This window comes from Engystomops pustulosus, chromosome 6 (assembly GCF_040894005.1).
Source record: "Engystomops pustulosus chromosome 6, aEngPut4.maternal, whole genome shotgun sequence".
NCBI classification, from domain to species: domain Eukaryota; kingdom Metazoa; phylum Chordata; class Amphibia; order Anura; family Leptodactylidae; genus Engystomops; species Engystomops pustulosus.
In genome coordinates this window covers 78,123,249-78,134,461 of record NC_092416.1, presented here as the reverse complement: position 1 = coordinate 78,134,461, position 11,213 = coordinate 78,123,249, and the positions used below count along the sequence as shown (strand labels likewise).

At 45.4% G+C, this 11,213-nt stretch overlaps 1 long non-coding RNA gene across 1 annotated transcript; it reads right to left on the bottom strand.

The window, feature by feature from the left end:
* Window positions 1–4,912: 4,912 nt before the first annotated feature.
* Window positions 4,913–9,287, bottom strand: LOC140065789 (uncharacterized). Its single transcript, XR_011848047.1, has 3 exons — window positions 9,224–9,287; window positions 9,009–9,138; window positions 4,913–5,647 (listed from the first exon to the last, which is right to left on the bottom strand). It is a non-coding gene; the product is annotated as an uncharacterized lncRNA (long non-coding RNA).
* Between the last annotated feature and the right edge of the window lie 1,926 nt (window positions 9,288–11,213).

The window sequence follows — 11,213 nt, the reverse complement described above, 5'->3', positions numbered from 1 at the left end:
TTCCCAGAGGTCTCTCCAGTGTCTCCACCGGTCTTCCCAGTGACCTCTCCAGATTCTCCGGCTTTCCTAGAATCCACTCTGGCCTCCAGCTTCCAAGAGCCGCTCCAGCCTCCGAAGCTTCCTAAAGCTGTTCCAGCTTTCCAAGAGCCGCTCCTGCCTCCGCAGCTTCCCAGTGCTGCTCCGGCCTCCCAAGAGCCACTTCAGCCTCTGGCTGTACTGCTTGCAGAGGAGTCTATGCAAGTTTGTCCTGTTTTTGCTTTTCTCCTTAGGTGTTCCATCACCGAGATGAATTGGAGGAGGCAGAAAAAGGAGGCTGAAGAAGAAGAGAAGAGGGGCCCTAAAGGGGGGGGTACTGTCACGGGTGCTCCCACCATCCATGTCGCGGATCGCGGGTACACCTGTGCTCTGCTGCCGCAGTCCCGCTCCCCCAGCCCTCACTTACCTCTCCTGGCTCCGGCCTGTACTCTGGCTCCCAGCGTGTAGGCTGCATGCTCCTTGCCTGCAGTCGTTCGCTCTCACCACTAGAGGGCGCGCGCACAGACTTGTCTAGCCTTAAAGGGCCAGCGTTCTCCTGATTGGCTCCTGCTAATCAGCTCGCCCTTATAATCCGGCACCTCCCATAACTCCCTGCCGGATCTTCTCCTAGGATCTCCTATGGTTTCCATGCCAGGCTTCCCTAAGCCGTTCCTGAGGAAGAGAAAGCCCATTAGCGTCTCCAGGCGCTTTCCTATGTGTCTCCAGCATTCTCATACGCTCCTGGTGTTTCCTGTCTTTCAGCGTTTCCAGACGCCTCCGTGTCTCCTGTCTCTAGCGTTCCCACACTTCCTGCTGTGCCTTCCAGGGTTCCAGTCCAGCGATGTCTGCAGTCCGTGCCAGCGTTACCAGTGTTCCTCTGTGTTGCTGCTGTCATCCCAGACTTGGACTGTTTCCTTCACATCCCTGTACCTTAGCTGCCACCGCGGGCCTCATACCATCTCCTGCGGTGGTCCAGAGGGTCCACTGGTCCACAGACTCCTCCCTTTCGGACTCTTCCCATAGAGACTTTTAGTTCTGTTGTCTGCGTGACCCATTACACTTACCTTCCCTTGCTCCAGTGCAGTCTCCATGCACTGGCACGCACGTCCCCGTCTCCTAGTGCACAAGCGTGCCGGCTCGGCATGATTTAAAGGGCCAGTTCGCCGATAATTTCTGCTGGCCATGCTGTAGCAAGTCCAACCTGCTTTGCAGAGGGCTCTGGTGAAAACCGTGTGCCACTTAGGCTCCACTCCCAGGTGTCGGTTTACGTCATCGTCCACAGTGGTGGTTCAGTGGGTCCAATACCCCTGACCCATGACAATACCCATTTAAAATAAATACCGATATCCATTTTGAGTAAATTGCATTGCCTGATTTCAGCAATCAGTATTTCATTTGTGTGTCCCCTGTGATTTGTGGAGCACTATGGAGTGTGATAGTGCTATATAGATAAATGTTTTTATTATTATTATAATTATTTTATTATAATATTGTTAGTGGAAGGGGATTCCAGAGTTACAAATTCTTGCTCCCGAGGAGTAGAATCTGATCTCACATATGTTGAGCGTAACTACTGGTGTCAATCAATTCACTTTGCTACGGAAGCCTAGAATCACACTCCACTTCCACTAACAATATGTAAGAACGAAGGTGAGCCATCTGGGAACCTATGACTAACGTAACAATGTACCTATATGAATTGATTGAGATATTCACAGACTGTATACATATATACATTTTTAAGATGTTTATTTATATTGGTCCATATTAATTGGCTTTAAATCTTTTAATTATTTTTATGTCCTCTCTTTTTTACAATTTTTTTTTATTATGATCTGTATTCTCTGTTTTACCGGCTCTGGTTACCTCGTGAATCGGATGTGATTCATGGTTACTGGTAACTGCATAGTTCCGGTATTTATGTATTTATGTGCAATAATGAGATAAGATAATGAGGAAGGTCCGAGTTCTGGACCGAAACGTGTCACATTATATTTTAATAATAAAGTCTGATATCATCACTATATATCGGGAGTCCGAGTATCCTTATGAGCGCTCACCCCACGTGAAGCATCAGCTGAAGTCTGGCGTATCGTTCCATATGACTCTACTCTGTAATGTATTTTATTTTTAAATGTACCCTATGATTTGTAAAGCACTAAAGAATAATATAGCACCATTTAATAAAGATTATTATTATTATTATTATTGGGATGTACACTGATTTACTAGAAATGGCGCCTATTGTCTATGCCTTTTCATATTTGTGCATACTTTATATTTAAATAAGGTTATCCATAAACTTGCACCTTTTTGATAAAATAACAATATACATCGACCAAAAACTGAGAATGACCGGGTGGTAGGTATCATGCCTTTATTGGAGTCGAAAAAGCCTCAAGCTTTTTCCTGTTAAGGTTGTGACAAGGCCTGCATTTTTGTTATAAATTAGGTGCTGCACCAAGGCACCCCATTACATAGCTCCCAGATTGTCCCGAACTGCCCAGCTTTGTCATGCCACCTTATGGTCCCAAACACTAATGCTGCAGAGCAACTGAGGCATCGGGACCAGGTGGAGGGGTGATCAGCTTCCTGCTACCTCCATACATGATTCCCCTTCTTCTGCACAGCATGTGTTGAGGTAGCTCTTCCCCTAGGTTGGCCCCGTCCCCTCCTCTGAGTCCGCTCAGAGCTGGAATAAGAAAAAGTTCTGTTTTTTTGTTGTTTAATACAGTTAGGGCTTATTCACATGGCCGTCTGCGGGGACGTACATGCGGCCGCAAATTTGCGGCGGCATGTACGTCCCCATAGACGGCAATAGCGGCGCGGCGCAGATGCGGCGCCACACGTGTGTGGCACCCATCCGGCCCGCACACCGCAAAAAGATAGAGCATGCTCTATCTTTCGGCGTGTGTGCGGTCGTGCGCCGCTATTCTCTATGGAGGGAGGAGGGGCCGCCTCCTCCTCCTCTCCAGCACACGGCGGTATGCTCGCACGGCGGGCATACCGCTGTGTGAATGTACCCTTACAGAAGAAGGCCAGGGGCTACAAGAAGAGGGGGATAAGGGAAAGGAGGCCTCAGTATGAGGGGAATGGAGAACAGGAGGCTACAATATAATAGGGATGGAGGACAAGAGGCCACTATATGAAGGGGAGGGAGTTAGCAGTACAGAAAGCTAGGGCAATATAATTGTGTGGGACCACAGTAAGGGGGTATAAATAGAAGAGGGGGTATTATATGGCTCCGTAGGGGGGAATGTCCAAAAGAAGGGGGCATTATACTATGTGGGGAGCCTTTAAGGTCAATACTATGCTATACTTGAGGGCGGGGCAAAAGCAGGACTATGAGTGTGGTCTATGCCACAAAACTTTTTTTGCAGTGCACTACGTGGAAAAGTTTAAATAAAACTCTTGCAAATAATAAATCTATCTAGCATGCTTAGATCTTAAAAATAAAAATTATTATAATTATAATAGCAAATATTTTAATCACATACAAATATTTATTAATTTCATCCACAGGTTTGGTTTGTGTCTGGCCTTTAGTAAAACCAATGTAGTGAAGAGAAATAGTTGCTGCTTCATTTGCTGACAGTTCAGATGAGATCACGCTGCAGATGAAGCAGAGGGGAGCACCTGCGGTCGTCGTCTCTGTACAGAATGTTTATTTAGCTGGATCATTCGTGAGTAAGGGTTGTGGCTCTATGGCCATTGCTGAAGATGTCAGGATGTATAGAAATTATGTAACATTACTGCTGACTGTTTCTACCACATGAGGAGGAAACATCTGCAGTGTTTCTGATCCAGCTCCAAATGACAATCCATGAAACAGACAGCAAACACGAGGCAAATGGGAGACGCTGCTGATAGGAGCCAGATAACTGGGGTACTAGGGATGCTCCCTTCATATTTATAGCGGACTATAATACCCAGTTATAAAACCTGGGCCCTGTTGCACAATCTATCCCTAGAACCTCCACTGATCGGATCTGTACTTCATTGTCATATGCCGTAATTTGTATAGTGCATCGTACACTTCATACGACTAAATCATTACGTTTAGATGGGGTCATTATTTTGTTCTTTTTTGGGGCCTGGTTGGAATGGCTTCCACCGTGTGGAGCCAGAAAGATACTGCATCTCAAAAGAAAAAGAGCACTTTGCATGCTAAATAGCAAGACAAAAATAAGCCAGAGAAGATAGCCAGTATATAGCCTGCCACTGTAGTACGTAGCCTGCCAGCCCCCTGTAGTAAATAGCCAGCCAACCCACTGTAGCATATAGCCAGCCAGCCCTCTGTAGTATATAGCCAGCCAGCCCCCTGTAGTATATAGCCAGCCAGCCCCTGTAGTATATAGCCAGCCAGTCCCCTGTGGTATATAGCCAGCCAACCCACTGTAGCATATAGACAGCCATCCCCCTGTAGTATATAGCCAGCCCCCCTGTGGCATATAGCCAGCCAGCCTGACATGAAATCAGAATAAACATTTACTGTCTTAGATCAATAAACAAATTAACAAAATGATTTATTTCTGCCAGAATAATGAGAGAAAGGCATTTTTATTATTTTCTGCAAAGTCAAAAGTTTACCTATTCTAAGATTAGTATGACATTAAACAGTATCGGACAGCCTATATGGTGATATCATGTCTTTGGAAGCTTCTGGTTTATTGGAAACCAGTTAAGTAGAGACACACCTGTGGATATATTTGGAGGTACACCTCAAACACACTGCTATTTGTGTAACATGATGGGAAATTCTAAAGAAATAAGCCAATATATTGAGAAGAGAATTGTGGACTTGCTCAGGTCTGGTTCATCCTTGGGTTCAATTTCCAGAAACCGGAAGGTGCCTCATTCATCTGTACAAATAATTATATGCAAGTACAAACAAGATGGGAATGTCCAGCCATCGTACAGTTCAGGAAAGAGACAAGTTTTGTGACCCAGAGACCAGCGTGCTTTGGTCCGAAATGTGCATATAAACCCAAAAACATAAGCAAAATACATTGTCTAAGGGTGATTTGTACGCCTGAAACACATCAGCTGGGTTTACTGTCCATGTAAGCTGCATTTTAGAAGATGAAATTAAGCATTCAGGATTTTTCAATCCAGTACCGGAATACATTTTTTCTGAAAAAGCAATTCCTCTGCTGAGGTCTGAACGGCGTGTTTCTGTAGCACGGATACAAGATGTGACCAGTACTAATCATCCATATTTTGGATTTCTTTTTTAAATGTTGTATGCAGAGGTAGGCTGAAAGATTTAGAACATTGATATTGAGCTAATAGTGTCTTTCTACTACAAGTGTTCATGTCTTAGACAGCTCTGTAGAAACCTTATTGGTACCTGTATTAGAGGTAAATGGCAGCCGGAGGCCTCAAAGATATCTCCTTCTTTCACCTCTCATCTGTAGTTATGAGTCATTAATAAATGTTCTGTGATGATCTGTGATGATAGAGAATCAGCCATTGACCCTCACTCCACATATATCGTCAACAGGAAATAGAGGAAACCAGGAGTCAGGGGGAAGCAAGCCAGGCCTGATCATCCCTCTTCCAGCAGGAAACAGGCGGCAAGTTACTTCTTCAGGACCACAATAACTTGGCGGAAACAGGTCAAGGCTGGAGACTGGAGAACAATAGAGGATTAAATAGGGCAAGTGAGGACGGGGATGAGGCTTGCACATTGTGCTGCATTCTGCTCTCCACCTACAGATAGAAAGTTACGCACTACACGAAGGAGGTGACACTTCATAAACAGATAAAATAGATGATCTCTATCATCATCTCTAGCAAATAGCTCTGGTCACTTCTCTGACGTCCTTATACATTCTAGATAACCCTTTCTTTGTGTCAGCTATATGTAGAAAAAATAGGAGATAACCAATATGGCTGCTATTGAGAATATTTTGCTTCTGCCATGTATGAAAATGAGGGAACAGGTGTAGTGTAAACTAGCAGTATGATTTCTACATTCTGAACCAGCCATACCTTCAAGACCATCAGAAGAGGATTCATCAATGAAGCTGCTGCTAGGATTAAGATTCATAGTTGCCCAACAATTTCTCATTAAAATTTTTTGCATTTTGAAAATCCACGTTACTAGGTATTTTATTTTTGTCTAAAAATGCAGTCTAGACTAGGTAAACAAGCTGCACTCCAGACTCATAAATGTTAGCTATATTTTGACAAGACTTCTATGGCTCGACAGCATTCAAAGATCTTGAAACTGGCCTCTTTCACACCGGGGTATGCTCGCCCTGCTGTAGCCTGGGTGAACATACAGCCGCAGTTTGGAGAGGAGGAGGGTTGAGCACTGCTCACCTCTTCCCTCTCCATAGCAAGGCATTGTGTCTGGCTGTATAAATGGGAAAAGATAGAGCATGATCTAGACAACCTCTAGACCCTCTTTTCCATTTGGGAGAAAAGATAGGGTTATGTCATTGCCCTTGTTTTATATGTATGTTCGTAAACCTAAGCACATTGTTGTTCTGCACAATGTCTCCATGTTTATGTTTCTACTGTGCAACATTCTGTGTTCTGAAGAATACATGACAGTTGTAAGAAACGACTTCACTGAGAAACAAAAACCATGAGAGACCACAGAACCTACACAGCCACAAGAAGGGGTAAGCAAGATAACATCAAACTTCTAAGCTATAAACATATCTTTACAATAAAACCGAGATAGAAGTATTTATTTCCACCTCTAGATCTCACAATTGGTCCATAAACAAGACAAACCATTACCCCTCACTAAAAGGGTGCTCTCCAATTCAGATTGAAAACCCTGTATAAAAATCCAGAAATGCACTCATTGTTCTGCTGATGGTGTCACTGCACAGTACTTACTTTTGGTGGAGTCAATGGGGCACATTTACTTACCCGGTCCAGTCGCGATCCAGCGGCGCGTTCTCTGCACTGGATTCGGGTCCGGCCGGGATTTAATAAGGTAGTTCCTCCGCCGTCCACCAGGTGGCGCTGCTGCGCTGAAAAGCATTTTAAGGCGCCGGAATTCACCGAGGCCGTCTGAGTGAAGGTAAGCGGGTCCCGAGCGACACATTTTCGGTTCTTAAATGCGGCGGTTTTTCCGAATACATCGGGTTTTCGTTCGGCCACGCCCCCCGATTTCCGTCGCGCGCATGCCGGCGCCGATGCGCCACAATCCGATCGCGTGCGCCAAAATCCCGGGGCAATTCAGGTACGATCGGCGCAAATCGGAAATATTCGGGTAACACGTCGGGAAAACGCGAATCGGGCCCTTAGTAAATGACCCCCAATGTGTGTACAAATTACATTTCTTATACTGCACTGGCTCAGCATCCCACCCTGGCTGAAGCTGGAGTCACTGGCCCACATTTATTAAAGGGTGTGCACCAGTTTTTTGTCTGACTTTGCGCTAGAAAGAAGTGCAAACTGCTTGGACATGTATTCATAAAATGTCTGCACCAGTTTTGTGATGTGGCTGTACTGTGTCCGACAAGACTGAAAAAATGTGCACCAAAAGGGGCTGTTACTGCTTTGTGGGACCATTCGTCACAATTCTGTCTGCACCACAATTCTGCAGCATGAACAAAAAAATGGTGCACACTTCCAGAGCAGTGCACACTTCATAGGCAAACTGCATATTTGTTTGTGCTTTTTTTAAGAATGTGGGCCACTGTGTATACTGTGTCCTATGTTATGCTCCAGAGATGTACTCACTACTTTGCTGTTTAAGTCACTAGGGTGTCATGCACCAGTGCTGGATATATCAGGAGGCTCCGACCAGCATATCATAGTAACTCCGCCCCTCCGTCATGATGGATATATTGAGGCTCTGGCCAGTGTATCATAGTAACCCTGCCCCTTCACTGTGCTGGATATATAAGGAGGCTCTGGCCAGTGTTTCATAGTAACCCTGCCCCTCCACCATGCTGCATATATCAGGAGGCTCCGGCCAGCGTACCACTCCGCCCCTCCATCACGATGGATATATTAAGGCTCTGGCCACTGCATCATAGTAACCCCACCACTACGCCGTACTGCACATATCAGTTGACTCCGGCCAGTGTATCATAGTAACCCTGCCCCTCTGCCATGCTGGATATATCAAGAGGCTCCTGATATTTCCGGTGGTTTGGTCAACTTTTAATGCTAGCTTTCACTGTAGACGCTTCGGAAAAGAACTAAAATGGCAGGTATCTTTAGGGATATGTTATGGATCACTACGATTTGTATGACGGGACCTATGTAGACATAGGGGCAGATTTACTTACCTGTCCCTGTGCGATCCCCGAGGTGTGTTCCCCAACTCCAATGCACAGCTGCTGCGATTCAGTAAGATTGTGTGCCCGATATCCTGTATCTGTCGCTTCCCCGATCTTCCCGGTGCATGGAAGTGCTTGATCTTTTGACATAAATACAAAGTTAAATCTCGTGGTTTGTCTGAATGCGTTGGATCGCCCAACGGCCCGCCCCCCGATTTCTGTCGAATGAAAGTCGGCACCGATGCGGCGAAATCCGATCGTGTGCGACACAATCCCCGAAAAGTCAGAAAACCCTACGAAAATGCGGCCGTGTGACCCTTAGTAAGTAAGCCCCATAAAGTTTCTAAGGTGGTGTATATTATGTCTCTTTATTACACATATGCCCCATGCATACAATAAGGTGCAAAGTGCTATATCTCATCTTTGTACTTTTGTCTCGTTCAGTTCACAAGGTGCAATGTGCTAAGTCTCTTTATTGCACATTTTCCCCATATGATTCAAAAGGTGCTATGTGTTACTGCTCCTTATTACACAATCGGCCCATAGAATTCAAGAGGTGCTATGTACTATCTCTCTTTATTGCACAAGCATCCCGGACACTATGCAGGGATATCCCATATACCATGACTAAGGCTTGAAGCTAAGCCGAAACGCGTAGGTGTCCTGTATCTTCACCGACCATGCACACTTGCGGTGTGCATCTTTTAATGTATACTCAATAAAAAGTTATTTGGATTTTACCTTAATGTGCCCCGGCTTTTCCTCACTTCTTCCGTGGATCGTATAACTTGCCAGATGCCGTGCAGCACTTGTCATAGGACCTCACTCACAGAGTAGCCTGGGTATGTGAGACTTCAACTACTTTTTTCCCCTTTAAAGAAATGTCCACAGCAGAGATCCCCCCTATTAATGAAATGTCGACAGCACGACCCTCTTGAAAAACCCTCTATACTTACTTTCAGCTTCTTCTTCTTCCCGGCCCTGCAGCTCCGTATTCTCTTCTTCCTGCCTACGCGCTCGCACACACAATATGATGAGTCATAGTGTGCACGTCCAAGCTGGAAGGAGAAGACGGAGCCGTGAGGCTGTGAAGAAGAAACAAGTGAAACTGTGAAGAAATCTGAGTTATTTTTATAAAAGCTATTTCATGGTTTATATATTGACATTAATTATTATATTAATAGTTTACATTTAATGAGCAATATATTAATAATACACAGCATTAGGGAGATGGTCGATTAAGAGTATTGCAATTGCAAAATCCCCCCCTGGGGCCTATCCTTTCTTCAGTAGTTGTAGACAGCCAGGGCCCAGAATACCGGAGAGGCTGGCTTATGCGGCCTTGGGCTTGCTATTACCACGGTGCTTGGTATTGGGACCGGAGGACGGGCCTACAGCCTGGCAGGTCTCCATCAGGTGGTGTGTGCAAGAAAAGATGGAGGGAAAAGCTGAGGTTTCTCCCTGAGGAAACCCCTGAGGTGTTTATATAGAGATCCCTAGGTGATGGAGCATGGGGAGCCCATTATGGTGAAGCAGCCTGATCCAGGGATCACATGGAGACATGTTGTGCACGGTTCTTTATTGGAACTTGAACAGCAGGCAATGGCCTAACATCAGCAGCAGGTTCAGCAGGCTGGAATGCTGGTCGGAGATAGCTGGTCCACAGGACAGGTTACTCACACCCTGGCAGTAGCTTCAGGCTGGGCTGGTAGATGGGGTCAAGTCCAGACAGTGGACCTCTGCTCTGCTAGTCTCCTGACTTGCCCTAAGGGTGTCAGGCAGTGGCCTGAGACACCTTTGCTACCTAGTAGTGTGTCTGGATGGCAGCTCTGCAGGAGCTGCACACCGGACCTGCTAGGGGAATATATTTGGAAGCACAGTGTTTATCCAGAAGATGTTATACTGTAAGTGACTGCAATGTTTTTAGGAGTGCTGAGAAGATGTCGTGCAAGAAGATGTTTTTTTGTCCTTCAGTGTCATTTATCTCCCAATGTGACCCCACTTTCCCATCTCAGACTTTTATTGGTTTCTGTGTACCAGTGTGAAAACTGGTCTATATCTCTATTCTGGTTACCTGTCCGCTCCAGCATCCAGCAGCTGCCAGACAAAGTAAGTGTTACTGTCACCTTGTAGGGTCGCTCAGGGACCGTCAGTTAGGTTTGTGATAGCGGGTTTGCCCTTGTCAGGGAGGCTTATCTGCCACAATCAGGGCCTTAGGCTGGAGGGACGTCGCAGAGTGAGTTCGCCCACTGACAGCTAGCGCCAAGCCTGGTTGTGGATGCGCGGTTTCTGGACAGGTGCTGACAAAACAGTGTGTTTTTTCACATAAAATAAAACCAATGGACATAAATAAAACAAAATGTGAAAGCAACTGTTGGTTAAAACCAGTCTCATAAAACCTCTGATTTTGCATTGAGGCACAGCAGCTTAATGTTACACCTCTGCTATGAAATAATGAGTTTCAAGATCCAAAGACTGATATCCCATACTGCCACACCGCACTAGTCACAACTCAATCTCCTTTTACAGCTAAGGAAATAATTCCATCACCAGCCATCCACCGCGCAGACAATTATAGGCTGATCTATGTAATGGAAAAAAAGACTTCATGGAAAGCAGGACTGTATCTGCCAGGCTATGGGATTATAGCATCAATTTCCAGAGAAGTAGAACTTAGTGCCAAAGGGAAGAATGTGGAAGGAATTTGATGTTTTGAAAATTTCTTCTAAAATGGAAGTGTGTACCATGTCCAGACACCAGGAAATACACCATGTTATTGAAGCATATCAAAGGAAACCTACCTCCAGGGCCATGGCAAGGGATTGGTGAAAGATGGCACCACCACCTAAATTGGTGCACTCAGTCTTTGCAACGATTCAGGGCAAAACGCAATAAAACTTGTGTGCGTAGGCATGCTGGATTATTCTAAGGACATCATTGCAAGTT